Source organism: Muscardinus avellanarius (genome assembly GCF_963383645.1).
Source record: "Muscardinus avellanarius genome assembly, chromosome: 9".
Taxonomy (NCBI): Eukaryota; Metazoa; Chordata; class Mammalia; order Rodentia; family Gliridae; genus Muscardinus; species Muscardinus avellanarius.
In genome coordinates, this window is record NC_137795.1 from 107,254,007 (window position 1) to 107,268,667 (window position 14,661).

The window sequence follows — 14,661 nt, forward strand, 5'->3', positions numbered from 1 at the left end:
AGGAGGACCACGGTTCACAGACAGCCTCAGCTACTGCTTAGTGAGGCCCTCTGCAACTCAGTGAGACTCTATTTCAAAATAAAAAATAAGAAAGAGGGCTGGAGGTGTAGCTCAAAGGTAGAATGCCCCTGGGTTCTAGCCCCAATACCACACAAAAATAAATGAGAGGCGAACTGGTGGCAGGCGCCTGTAATCCCAGTCCTTGAGAGGCTGAGGCAAGAGAATCCGCCTCAGCAATTTAGAGAGGCCCTCTGCAACTTAATGAGGCCCTGTTTCAAAATATAAAAATGATCCCCGGGCGTGGTGGCGTACACTGGTAATCCCTGCTCTCGGGAGGCGGAGACAGGAGGATCGCGCAGGTTCAAAGCCAGCCACGTGCGCTGGCTTAGGAGACCCTGTTTCCAAATAAAAATATAAAATAGGTCTGGGAGTGTAGCCCGGAGGCAGAAGGGCTTCCAGGAACCCCAGTACCACCAAAAAAAAAAAAAAAATATATATATATATACACACACACACACACACACACACACACACACACATAGTCCCCGGGCATGGTGGCGTACACTGGTAATCCCTGCTCTCGGGAGGCAGAGACAGGAGGATCACGCAGGTTCAAAGCCAGCCACGTGCGCTGGCTTAGGAGACCCTGTTTCCAAATAAAAATATAAAATAGGTCTGGGAGTGTAGCCCGGAGGCAGAAGGGCTTCCAGGAACCCCAGTACCACCACCACCAAAAGAAAAAAAAAAAAAAAATATATATATATATATATATATATACATATATACACATATATATATAGTCCCCGGGCATGGTGGCGCACACTGGTAATCCCTTCTCTCGGGAGGCGGAGACAGGAGGATCGCACAGGTTCAAAGCCAGCCTTGCTGGCTTAAGAGACCCTGTTTCCAAATAAAAATATAAAAAATAGGTGTCTGGGAGTGTAGCCTGGAGGTAGAAGGGTTTCCAGGAACCCAAGTACCACCAAATACACACACACACACACACACACACACACACACCTGTAATCCCAGTATTTGGGAGGCTGAGACAGGAGGATCACAGGTTCAAGAACAGCCTCAGCAAGTAGTGAAACTCTCATTAATCTAGTCAGACCCTGTTTCCAAATAAGAAATAAAATTGGACTGAGGGGAGGGGTGTGACTTAAAGGTTAGAGTGGGTTTCAATCTCCAGCACCACAAAAGAAATAAATAAAATTAAGTAAAAAGTTAGGAATAAAATAGATCATAGGTGTAGCTTAGAGGTAGAATGCCCCAGAGTCTAATATTCAGTACCACAAAATATTTTTTAAAAAATAAAAAGAAGACAGAGACCAAGCAGGCATGAATTGCTGGCCTTAGTCTAAGATCAGTTGTAAAATGCCTAACCCTGGCTCTGGGAGGATTCACTCAAATCCCCACCTTGCTTTGCCCTCGTGATTCACAATGGCTCATGGCCACCAAGCCTGTGACCTCTTCAGAGGAGATTCACCTGAAGCGATGCAGAGGTTCCACTCCCATAGTTTATTTCATCAGTAAATAAGAACTCCAGGTCTTTAAGAGATGCAGTTAGGCCTGCGGAACTCGGCCGACACTGTGCCGCTGTATCTGTGGATAACGAGACCTGTCATTTGAAAGCGCGGGACTTAAAGGAGGAAGCTGTTGGATGCAAAATTGATTGACTGGAAGCTCAGTGTCTCTGGAGCCCTGGGCCTAGAGGGCCCGTGACCCTGCGCTGCCATGCTTAGCGAGACCTGAATTGCCCGCTGGCTGCTCACCTAACCTTTCCAAAGCCCCTGTTTTTTCACCCATGAGGGGAAGATGTGGGGCATAGATCTAAAAGTGACCTCAAAACTGACAGCCAGTGGGTCTCCAAGCAACATGTGGTGTTGCTGATGCTAAAGTCAGAAAATGGCCCCGAGGGGGCCACACGCTGTGAGCCTGGCGTCCGGCAGCACCGCCCTTCACCAGCGGGCAGAACTGGGCAACACTCAAAACCTCATTCCTCAGTTTCCCCACACCTAAGATGGAGATAATGAGACCTAACTCCCAGAATTTCATGTGAGATGGTGTGTTTAAAATACTTGGTACAGCAGGGCGTAGTGGTGCATGCTTGTAATCCCAGTATTCAGGAGGCTGAGCCAGGAGGATTGTGGCTCGCAGACAGCCTCAGCTACTTAGTGAGGCCCTTTGTAATTCAGTGAGACCCTGTTTCAAAATAAAGACTAAGCCAGGCATGGTGGCACATGCTTGTAATACCTGAGCTTGGGAGGAGGCGGAGACAGGAGGATCCCACAGGTTTGAAACCAGAGGAGGATCGCAGGTTTGAAGCCAGCCTTGTTGGCTAAAGAGACCCTGTTTCCAAATAAAGATATAAAATAGGTCTGGGAGTGTAGCCCATAGGTAGAAGGGTTTCCAGGAAGCCCAGTACCACCAAAAAAATAAAAAATAAAAAAATAAAAAATAAAATAAAGACTAAAAAATAGGGCTGGGGTACATGTAGCTCAGAGGTAGAATGCCCCTGGGTTCCATCCCCAGTAATGCAAAAAATAAAAAATAAAATAAAATACTAGACATGTAGACATAAAATCATAGACATGTAGCCATTTTTAAGCCTATCTGCAAGGATAGTAATAATAATCACAACAATAATGCTTGAATAGCAGCCAATAAAGGCTTCCAAATTGCCCCCACAGAGGCCTCTGGCTTATAGCAGTTGGCCCTAGACACGGGTGCATTGGTTGATTTCCTCCTACCCCAGCCCTGCAGGGTAGGAGTCCGGTATTTATCAGCTTCAGCGCATTCATTGATGGCCACTGTGATTCTATCAGGGTTGCTGGCTCGAACCTTTGCAGAGCTTAGAAGGAAGCCAACATTGTGCCCTTTCAGAACAGCCATTGTGCAGATGGAGCACTCCCCGTGCAGATGGAGCACTCCCCTGTGCGCCCCGCACGCAGAGCCCTCGAACGTGGCTAGAGCACCGCGTGCCCGGACGCGCGGAGGATTCCTCGTGTGGCCGTGGTGAGGAGTCCACAGCCAGCGAGGCTTTCCTCTTGGGCTGGCCTAAACAAAGGAAAGCATTCCCACTACCGAGAGAAGAGAGGCGGGGAGAATAATGAAAGAGGATAAATAAGAGGTGTCCAGGCCACGCAAGGCAGAGATGTCTCAGATACATTTCTCCACGTGGGAGAGTTGGAGGAGCCCATGGGCGCTCTTCAAAATGTCCAAGTTGTTGGGCTGCCACTAGTGGGCACTGCAGGAGACCAGGAGCATGCGTGGTTTCAGCGGCCAAGAAGCCTGGCTTAAAAACGTCTAGACGCTACCTCAGGCGGGTATGGACTCGTATTCCTTAGCCCAGTATTTGCTAAGGTCTGTGAGATACAATTGTAGGGACCAAATAGTTTTAGTTCATGTCTTTTTTTTAAAACAGTGATGCATGACAGCTCCATTCTCTTGACTGATTCTTGAACGTCTAATTTAGGAAACATTTCTGTTAATATTTGCTGTTCAATCAGGATTCTGTTGCAAGATATAAAGGTGGGGCTCTGCTATGGAAAATGAATTCCACTTGCAAGAAAATTGTCACTTGCTTTTGTGTGTGTGTGTGTGTGTGTGTGTGTGTGTGTGTGTGTTTATGGTACTGGGGTTCCTGGAAACCCTTCTGTCTCTGCCTCCCAAGCGTGGGGATTACAAGCGTGCGCCACCACGCCCGGCTGTCACTTGCTTTTTAACAGAGAGTTCTTACCTAGGGTGGATTGGTTACATATCGACCCAAACATCAGCCACTTCTACAATGGAGAAAATTCTCATTAAAAAAAAAAGAATCTAGCCAGGCATGGTGGCACATGCCTATAATTCTAATACTTGGGAGGCTGAGACAGGAGGAATACAGACTTGAGGCCAGACTCAGCAACTTAGTGAGGCCTTCAGCCACTTAATGAGATTCTATTTCAAAATAAAAAATAAAATAGGGCTGGGGATGTAGCTCAGAGGTAGAATGCCCCTGGGTTCAATCCCCTGTACCACACACACACACACACACACAAAATCTGTCTCATGAACTCTATTGAAAGGACAGAAAGCAACATACTGACTATGAGGCAGAGACGTATTCAAACAGTACCAATGCGATTTTGATGGGCAATATGCCGGTTCTGGAAAATTGCTTTGATATTAATTTCAAAATGTAAAAAGTAGTCAGGTCCTGCGTGCTACGCAGGCACTCGGGCAATTACCAATTACACAAAAGAGTTGTAGCCCAGGGCCTTCATATTTTAAAGACAAGTTTACGTAATAAATAACTGCTAGCAGGATGGGAGATAGCGAATCCTCATAATCATATCAAAAGGCTTGTACCAGAGATAATGGGGGCCCACACCTACATCAGGAGCAGATAGAATGTCTGTTTATGGGCCACGCAGGATGGGAGATAATGAATCTTTATAAAACTGTTCTATGTTCAAAAGCTTCCGTGCCTTATTTCCTAGGCACTCCACTGCACCCTCTGATGTAGTGCTTGACTGTTCTGACCCTTCTTTCTGCCTTTATAACAGTAAAAATTGCTTAAGCTTACAGTAGTATAGTTCTGGATGTTTTTTCTAAACTAGTTAAGAACAAGAACCCACAGCTCCATCTCACACCGTTTCAGTTCTGGCCCCCAATGCCAGGGCACCGTTACGGTTTTGATCTCTTTTCTTTTAGGTGAAGAGCTTATGAGAAGAATATGGGACAAAGGGCTGGGAAGGGTTAAAGAAAAGATGTGAACATGTGGGAGCTACTTAATAGCAGCCTCCAGGGGCTCAGTGTGAAGGAAGAAATTCAGTGGCTGGATGCCTACAAATTAAAATGGTGAAAGATTAGCGAGAGTGGCGTGGTGGTACGCATTTATAATCCCAGTACTTGGGAGGCTGAGACAGGAGGACCACAGCCTCAGCAACTTGGTGAGACCATGTTTTAAGTTTTTAAAAAATGGAGCTGGTGGTATAGCTCAGAGGTAGAATGCCCCTGGTTCAACCCTAGTGCCACACACACACACACAAAAAAAAAAAAAAAAAAAGATTAACAGGAGAAAACAAAATTATTTGTATACATGCAGAAGCTTATAAGACAAGTAACTTGATAAAAGGTTAAAATGAAAGGCTTTTATACCTAACTTATAGGAAAAAAATGAGAGGCAAAAAAGGCCTCTCTGAGACTGCATGAGTCTCCAGGACAAATAAAAGCAGAGGAGGTTTATGATAATGGTCATCATTCGAGAAAGAGGGCTCTTTATCTCTCCAGCATGAGGGCGTTTCTGGTAGGTTAGCTCTTGAATTTCCTGGAAGAAAAAGTCCAAAGATGGAACTATGCCAGCCTCGTTTTCCAGAAGTCTTTACCTTTTTCAGATCAAGGAGGCTGCGATAGCATTTCTTTCTGCATCTATTGAATCCTTCATATCTTCCGTTTTAAATACCTTAATGCTGATTCTGGGGGTTATGGTCCCCATGTGATCACTGGTCCTCACCACTGCTGGGTGAACCTGTGTTTGTCACTCTGAATTCTGAGCTGAGCGTTTTGCTCGTCCCAGATGATCTTTCATTTTTAGGTAGAATCAGAACCTGGCCATCACATATTCAGAAACAGAACAATATGAACAGCCCAAAACCCCATTTCTTCCCATGAATAATGTGTGGTCCATGTAGAGTTAGGGCAGGTGGAGAATAAAGATAAGCGCTAACTAGTCCTGTTTGGCCTGGGGACATTGAAATGTAGATTATTTAATCAAGAGCTCTGAAAAAGGGGTGATCGTCCATTAATACTCTCAATTTACCTGGAAGCTGGTTAGGAATGAAGGATCTCAGCATGGATGTTTGTATCACTTTGAATCTCTCTATGGCGTATACTTACAGTGCACCCATGAAAGTATTTCTTAAAAGGTTAAAAAAGAGGGAGTAAATTTAAAAAAGAAAGAAATGAAAAGTCTCAGACCTCACCCAAGGAACCTAATTGGTTGTCTATGTTTTAGCAGGATTCCCAGGTGACTTACCACTGAAGCACCAAGTTTGAAAGCACTAATCTAGTGCCAATCTCTTATCTGTGAGGTGCTTTAGGAGTGCCTGGGGAGCTTTTAAAATATGTAGTCTGCATCTCTGAACCATCAAATCAGCCCCTCTGGGGGTGGGACGCCTGGATCTGTAGATATAAAACCTCCCCAGGTGATTCCAGAGTGGAGCCAAGGTTGAGACTATCTCGCCCAATAAGAGGGGGCCTACTGGGAAGTCCCAGGAAGCCAAGCTATCAAAAGAAGAAATTAAAAATGATGCAGGAAAAAGTTTGTGAAAAGCAATGGAGCCTTTAGGTGGTGAAATCACATAGAAAAAGGCTGCAGCAATAAGCGTGGGAAAGCACAGGGCTTCTCTGACCATTTCATAAAGAGGCTCTCCCATAGAGAAGAGGGTTCTGTCTGCATTTGAGGAGGGCTGGTCTGCCTGTTTGCAATGGGAAGAGCAGACTGGAAACCAATAAAGGAGGAAAGCATGCAGTCAGGGGCCAGACCGAGCAGCTGGGATGAAAGCCGGGCAGATGGGGGGGGGGGGGGACATGACGACACACCACACCCAGGCAGCGGCCTTGGTTTGAGAAGTTACAATTCAATGTTTTGAATTGGCCACAGATCTAAATTGAAGAATATCAGAAAAACAATGCTGCTTGTAAAAGGAATATGTGTAGTTCTGAAAATAAAGCATGCTCCTTGCTGTGAATAAAAGGGACTCTTGCAGGTCTCAGTGATAAAGACATCATAGTGATCTACCAGGCTACTCCATTCCTACCTCTGCCAGGATTTGTTCTGCTGAAACCTGGTGTTAGAATGGAAATTAGAATTCAGAACATCTGCCCTCAGGTCCGTGACCTGTTTCCATACATTTGGTTTTTATATCTTAGAAAACATCAAACAATAAAAACAGAAAACATTGTTACTGTTTAAACTGTTGTGGTTTGGGGAACTGTTCCCCGGGGACCTCTGTTAGGCTCCCCAAAACTATTCCCGTAACCGCGGGTCCTTGTTCTGGAACCGGATTGATATACACTAGTTCAAACTCTTGCTGAAGACTTAAATGAGTTTATTATTAAAAAGATAGAAATACAGAGGACAGTTACAACCCTATACAATCTCAGGATCGTATAAAGGGGTGGCCCAAACGAGGTCACTGACAATTCCTGGATACAGAGTATTTTATAACCAGTCTTCTGACCCGACTAGATCAGGTCTTTTGATGTGTAGATGACCTGCTCTGTCTCCAGCACAGACCCCCACGCCTTTTGTTACACTCCAAAATGTGTTAAATTGCTTTTCTGGAGTCTGGGATTCCCCCAGATCCTTGAGGAAGTCCACTTCTCTTAGGAATATAAAAAGACCCTGGGCTCTTAGGCTTCTTCTATTTTCTTGCTAATTACTTTTTGGCACCTGGAAATCTGCAGCCCTTTCCTTGAAGCTCCTGGCTTTTTTACTAGCAAAGATATATTTTGAAAATTGAAAATCTTTCCCAATACTGGTACAATATTTTAAGATAAGTTACACTGCCTTCCCTTTTCTCTTCCTCTAAAACTCCTGAGCTACGTGTTATATCTCTGATGCCCTTCACGCTATCGGTACTTTCAAAAGCATGGGATATTTATGGCTAGTCAGGCTGTGTACAACTCTAAGAGATGTTATTGACACTAGAAATCACATCTCTGTGGTATATGGAGCCATAATGAAGCTTGATGGGGATGGGGTTCTCCAAACAATTAGAAGGAAAAACTAGGGCATTACATCATATGACAAAAAGTTATTTCCTGTTTGTACTAGTATTGGGAAGAGGTTTTAAAATGTATTAATGTACCAGTATTGAGAAATATTTCCAATTTTAAAAATATATCTTTTATACTAAGAAAGCCAGGGCTAACAGAAAAGAGGGACTTGTAATTTATATTTCTAAAGAAAAGGGAAGAAAGCTGGAGCCAGAGATGGGAGGAAATCCCAGATCCTGGAGAAACAAGTTCACACATCTTGGGGGATGGAACAAAAGGTGGTCGGAGATGGGGCTGCCCCCCCCTTCTGGGACAAATCCTCCTGGAGACAGCAGAACCAGGGCTAGAGATAAGGTAACATATCTGTAGATCAAAGGACCTGCCACAGACTTGGTTGGGATAAAAATAATCAGTAAACTGGAGTTCTTTGGTATTTTTCATTCGAAATCCCCCCCCCGCCGCCGCTTTCTGGCATAGGACTGTAACTATCTCTATATTTCTATCTTTTAATAAACTTCTTTAAATCTTCAGCAACTGTCCAAGCTATACATATTTATTCTTAGCTTAGAACAAGAATCCACGGGGGTTTTTTCTGTTTGGGGTCATTTTGGGTTTTGTTATGGGTTGGGGAAAAGTGTGTCCAGGGCCCTGGCAGGGGTTCCCGGGGAACAGTTTTCCCAAACCATATTCTCCCACTCCGTAACATTGTTCATTTCTCCTTTAGTCCCTCTGACACTGTCAAAGTTAACATCGCCAGCTGGTTCTGCCAACCCTTCCCATCTCTCCCATCCTTGCTATTCACCCCATAATAAAGAGAGCAGGTTAGAGCCTTGGTGGTCAGAGATGTAAAGTCTTATCGCTGTCATCATTTTAATAATAAATTAAATCAACTAAGTGAAAATAAGTAAATTAATCACACTTAAGTTTTACATGAGATGGGGGAGAAAAGTGAAGGTGGTTCCCACATGATTGGAGCTGGGAAAATACTAGAAAATAGGACAACATCTCACAAACTCAAGAGTCTTGCATATGGCTATAAGAATATTATTTATAGGAGAAATTGACATACAAAGTCCTTCCACATCATGATTTAAATGGATTTGTCTTACACTCAGTTAATCTATTTTTCTGCCCTTAGGAATATTTTTAGAGCAGTGGTTACCAGGTAGAAGACACAGCCCCCGCAGTGAGTTCTGGTTTAAGGATGGCAAACTCCAGGCGATTGCTGTGGCTCACCTCTAAGAATTATGGGCTCCGGTTTCTTCCTCTCTGTTTAATTTGGAAAACTTAATTTCTTGGGAATGGGGAGGGTTTGTCAGCAGGAAGACAACTGCAGCTGGCCACGTGCATTGTAAAACAGAAAAATAAACACCGGAATAATCAAATCCAAGAGCCTGGCATCAGCCACGTCTGCAGTAAGGAGCAATTCCGAACCTTGCGCGCTGTGGCACAAGCTGGTTGTGCCGGGCTGCCATGTGTTTCATCACACCTATGGCATTTGCTATGGGATACGTCAGACCACAGGTCCCATCTTGGGATTGTGTCAAAATACCGTTGCAATAGGCCAGGCGCTTCCAGATGTGAAGCTTCATTGCCTGAGGTTCTGGGACCATAAACATGACACCTTGTCACTACTTCCCAGGACTTCTGGTATGTCCAGGTGACACCCTCAGCACAAGTCATGTGGTCTTACCCCAGAAAGACCCCGTATGAGTTAGCTTTTCTGTAGTGGTGGCAAAATATCCAACAAGAACAGCGTAGAGGAGGAAAGGTTTATTCTGGCTCCTGGTTTCCGAGGTGCGGTCCATGGTTGGCCGGCTCCAAGGTGGAGACTACAGGGTCTACCTCCTCTACGGGGTGTAGAGGAGGAGAGCCGCTCGTCTCATGGCAACTGGGAAGCAAAGTGATGAAGAGGAGGGGCACGGACAGAGGACCCTCGAGGCCACACCCCCAGTGATGGGCTCCCCAGACACGCCCACCTTTGACCCTTGCCGCATTTCCAACACATGAGCTTTTCTAGACTTTCTGTATCCAAATCTTAAAAGCCCCAGAGAATTGGCCTCTGAAGGCATCTGGCAGCTGAGTTCATAGTATCCACTAACTCTGGGTTATCAACTCAAGGCCCTAAAGGGAACCTGGATCTGCTCCTGAGAAGCCCATCCCAGGAAGTCTCACAGCCCCATCCAGAGTGGAAGGGTGGGGTGTGAGAGTCAGGAAGCATGAGCAGGATGAAAGGGGCAGTGCTCAGCCTGACCGGCCATAAATGTCCCTCACTTTTGAAATCACTGACAGAGCTCAGAGCGTTAGAGAAGAGGGAAGGGAGCTTATTGCCTGAAGGCAGCAGACCGTGCCTTAGAATATATTTTCTGTTATTATTGTCTGCTATCATCTAATGTATAAAAAATAAAGGTATGAAAACAGAAAGCACACAGGACCTGAGGGCAGATGTTCTGAATTTTCATTTCCATGCAGTTATCCTCATGTGCAGACCCAGTGTCAGAGGGCGTTGGGAATCTAGGGTTGAGGATCCCAAGCCAAATACATCTGGTGGATGCACCCAGGTTCCCAGAGCAGCTGAAAATCAGCTCTCAGCTGAGGTGGTGGAGCACGCTTGTAATCCTAGTACTTAGGAGGCTGAACCAGGAGAACTGCAGATTTGCTGCCAGCCTAGAAACATAGCGAGGTCCTCAGCAACTTAGTGAGACCCCATATTAAAATTTTAAAAACTCAGACTGGGGATATAGCTCCAGGAGTAGAATCTCCCTGGGTTCAATCCCCAGGACCACAAAAAAACGAAAGGAGAAGGAAGGAAGGAAGGAAGGAAGGAAGGAAGGAAGGAAGGAAGGAAGGAAGGAAGGAAGGAAGGAAAAGGGGCAGGGAAGAAGGAAGGAAGGAAGAAAGGAAAAGGGACAGGAAAGAAGGAAGGAAAAGGGGCTCTCTGAGGAATGTGAGTCTTCTCCTATTGAATGTACTTGCCTAGCATGTGTGAGGCCCTGGGTTCAATTCCCAATACCACCAATAAAAGGGGAAAAGATCTTCTCACAGATAATTGAGAACTAGATGGAATATGGTACTGGATATCACTAAATGTAGCAACCACACATCCCCATTAAAAGTTTAGAATATTTCTATTCAGACACTGGGCACTGGGAAGCTAGCTTTCCACTCTCCACATCAGACCCTTTAACCTTGCACACAGAGTGTGACATCGGCAGGCCTTGCATCCCTGTACTATGACGTTTAATGACTTGATTTCTTGTCTATATTCCAAATTTCCTTTCTGCCATCTGAAGATAAAATATTTTTGTATCTTCACGTGAAAAAGAGTTTTGGATATGGTGAACATTTTAAAACTGCATATATCTATTCAGTTTCCTTTATAAATACAAGCTGGTAGTTGGCTTTCTTTACCACCTGCAAGCACTTAAACATAATCTTTCCAACTCTCATAATTACATCTTTATTTCTTCTCTCATCCTTGTGGATTGCATAATTAATGCACTTTATCTCTTATATGAAGTCTTTCTATTATCTTATTTGTCTTTTTTTTCCTCTTCGGTAACCAACACAGCACACACTTATTCAAGTGTAAAGAAAATTATTAGACTACATTTGCTAATGTGCATTTTCCTGCAAATGTTCCAAATTCTGCTTTTCCCTCAAAAACATCAAGCACGTTCATATTTCAAGTCAGATGTGAGTTATAGATTTTTGATCTAACAATTTTTGCTGTGCCTCATCTTTTGTTTCTAACAGCGTCTCCTAAGTGAAATCCTTAGTATACATGATTTTGTTGAGTCAAGGGATAAATATATTTTTAATGTTGATAGTTATTGCTGACCACCCTCCAGTGGTAAACTCCAACGGACTCTCCCACAGCGTGTCGGTGCCTTTGCCTTCACTCTCCCCGACATAGCACACCTGCTATTCTTCTACATTTTATGTTTCGTTTGAAAAATGAAATGTTGGTTCTTTGATTGGAATTTCATTACTCATGGTGAGACTCAGTATCTCTCTACATGTGTATGCATCATTTTTCTCTTTCCATGAGTTACCTGTTCATTACATTCTTTGTCCCCTCAAAATTTACATATTTATATATCCTTTCCTATTGGTTTGTTGGTCATTTACTAACTGATTAACCAGTATTTTTATATATTAGTAAGTGGCCTTTGTAGCCTTTTTATATTATCTTTATCTGAATAAGTATTCTTTTTATTCCGTATATAATAAGTATTTTAATACATATTTAGATGTTTTCTCAGTTCAATCTTAATTTTTTTTAATTTGTGGGCTTACTCCCCCCCATAAAGAAGTTTCTAAAGTTTACATGGTGTTTTATGACTTTGGGACTTTGTATCATGGCTTCTCCATTCAGAATTTAAGAACTGTTCCATATGTTCCTAATGATTTATGTTTATTTGTAAGATTTTAGGTTTATTTGTAAGATACATACTCCACTGGAAATTTATTCCTATGGAAAGAGTAAGGTAAGAACCCAACCCATTTTTCCTGCAGTGGCTGGCTCGTTGCTCCAGCACCATTTATTCCAGGTCTTTATGACACTTTAAATCACCTTTCGTGTTTCAGTCCCCTGCTGGCCTCCCTAGTCCTGCCACATAGCTCTAAGTCTTCGTGTTAGCAGACTTTGTGTATCATGGAGGCTTTATGACTTCATTTAATACCTCTTAGAACTCGTTTCCCTTTGATTCTATCTGTGCAGTTTTGCTATTCAATCTTGCACACTTACTTTTCCCATGTTAATTTAAGAATTACAGTCAGTGTATTGGGATCATCTTGAATTTTTATTGGGACTAAGTTTACCTATAAGTTAATTGCCGATGGCACCCATCCCGCCATGCTGGTCTTCTCTGCCTTTGTGTAAGCTGTGGAATGATTCAAGCACTTGCCATTGAAGCTTTTCTATGTTTAGAGTCACCTCACAGGGAAATTAGTGAGCACAGGGCCAGTGGAACAGAATTAGGATTTGACGTTTGTGTTTCCAAGAGGCTCCCGGGTGCTGCTGCTGCTGCTTCCTGGACCACACTGGGAACAGCAAAGATACAGAGAGGTTTGGTGCATCAACTGGAAGATGTGTGATCATCTGGGCTTTTGTAGGAGAGGTTCTCTGACAACTTTCTCAATTTGTTTTATAACAGTGGATCTAATTAGATTTTCTTTTTCATCTAGGATCATTTCTGTTACTTTGTTTTTTCTACAAATCCATGCATTTAAATAGGATCTCCAATCAAGTTTTGCAAAGCTGGACAACATAAGTCTTACAATAATTTTTTATTCTCTGAAAATATTCTTATTTGTGTTTCTTATTTTGAATATTTATGTAAACCCCCCTACTCCTCTTTCCTCCTCCTCCTCCTCCTCCTCCTCCTCTTCCTCTTCCTCCTCCTCTTCCTCCTCCTTCTTTTGTTTTTTGTTTTTTGTGGTTCTTGGGATTGCTCCCAGAGGCATTCTACCTCCAAGCTATACCCTCAGCCCAACTTTTTATTCTTTATTTGGAAACAGGGTCTCACTAAGTTGCGGAGGGCCTCACTAAGTAGCTGAAACTGGCCACGAACCCAGATCCTCCTGTCTCAGCCTTCCAGATGCTGAGATTACAAGCATGCACCACCGCTCCCAGCTCTCTTTTTTCTTCTTGACTAGATCACCTAATTTTTTCCTTATTCTGTGATTCTTCTATTTTCTTTTTACCGTTTGTTGTTATTTGGACTTCATTAAATTTTCTACTTGCTGTTCTTTAACTTTGTAATCTGAATGTTTGATTCTCTTATTTTTATTACTGGTATGTGTCAGTGTAACAAAGCCAACACACCTGAGCTCCAGGCCCCTTGGTTCAACCCCACCTTCCATATGCACCCTCTTGGTGTGGAGATTAGAAACTAGTCTTTGTCTAAGGGATCCAAAAAGAACTTAGAGACCAACTTAAATTGCACAGCCTTCCCACACCCTGGAAAGAGCAGCTTCGGCAGGCCTGAGTTTTGAAGAGCAGTGGGGGGGCGGTGCTCTTCAGGCGTCAGCCACAGCAGAAATGGTCAAGAGCAAAACATCACACAAGTGAATGAAGGTGAAGGTGGGATTGACCCCCACGTGGCTCCATGCACCTGGGGCTGCACCTGTGCACATATGCCAGGGGCTGCCGGCCCACAGGCATCTGTTCCTCTCTAGGATTACTGACTCTCTGAAATTCCACTAATAAAGGGACACAAATATCCAGCTTTGTTATAATTTCTAAGAGCACTTATTTTACCTTTCTGTAGCTTTCTCTTTAAATGCCAATTTTCTCCTCTCTCTCTCTCTCTCTCTCTCTCTCTCTCTCTCTCTCTCTCTCTCTCTCCCTCACTCCATCCTTTCCCTTCCTTCCCCCTTCCTTCCTCCTTCGCAATAGAATCTGAACTCCATTCAGGATAGGATCTTGAATAGACCGTCGCCCCCCCAGCCCCCACCCCACCTGGCAGAACACTTAGAGATGCATCCTCCCTAGGTCTCTGCCTGACAGTCTTCTCAGCCATTAGCCTCTGTCACATGGGGCTGGCTAAGTGCAGGGCAGCACTGTGGTACCCGTTGCCATGGTGAACTCCCTATTGATGGCAGAACCATTGACTCCAGCAAGTCACAGTGTTCATTTTTGGCTCATTCCTGTGTCACAAGAATGTTACGAGGAGCCCATGAAAATGAAGGGGATTTGAGCACTCTGCTTCCTTTCCTTCACCAATCCTTACACTCCCTCTTTCCCTGGAACTGTACTTTTGAGTACCCTTGGCTCACGTAGGCATTCCTTATAACACATGGCACTGAGCTGCAGAACCGCTCCGGAGAGCACAAAAACCTCCAAATGATGGCTCATTACTTATTTTGCTGACTCGTCATATAAAAAGA

The 14,661-nt window shown here is 43.9% G+C and overlaps 1 protein-coding gene across 1 annotated transcript in view; it reads left to right on the plus strand.

Annotated features, from left to right (window-relative positions):
• Window positions 1–14,661, plus strand: part of CNTNAP2 (contactin associated protein 2) — a gene marked incomplete at both ends in the record, with an annotated part of 1,557,236 nt that overhangs the window by 1,525,359 nt on the left and 17,216 nt on the right. The gene's annotated exons all lie outside the window — the stretch shown is intronic.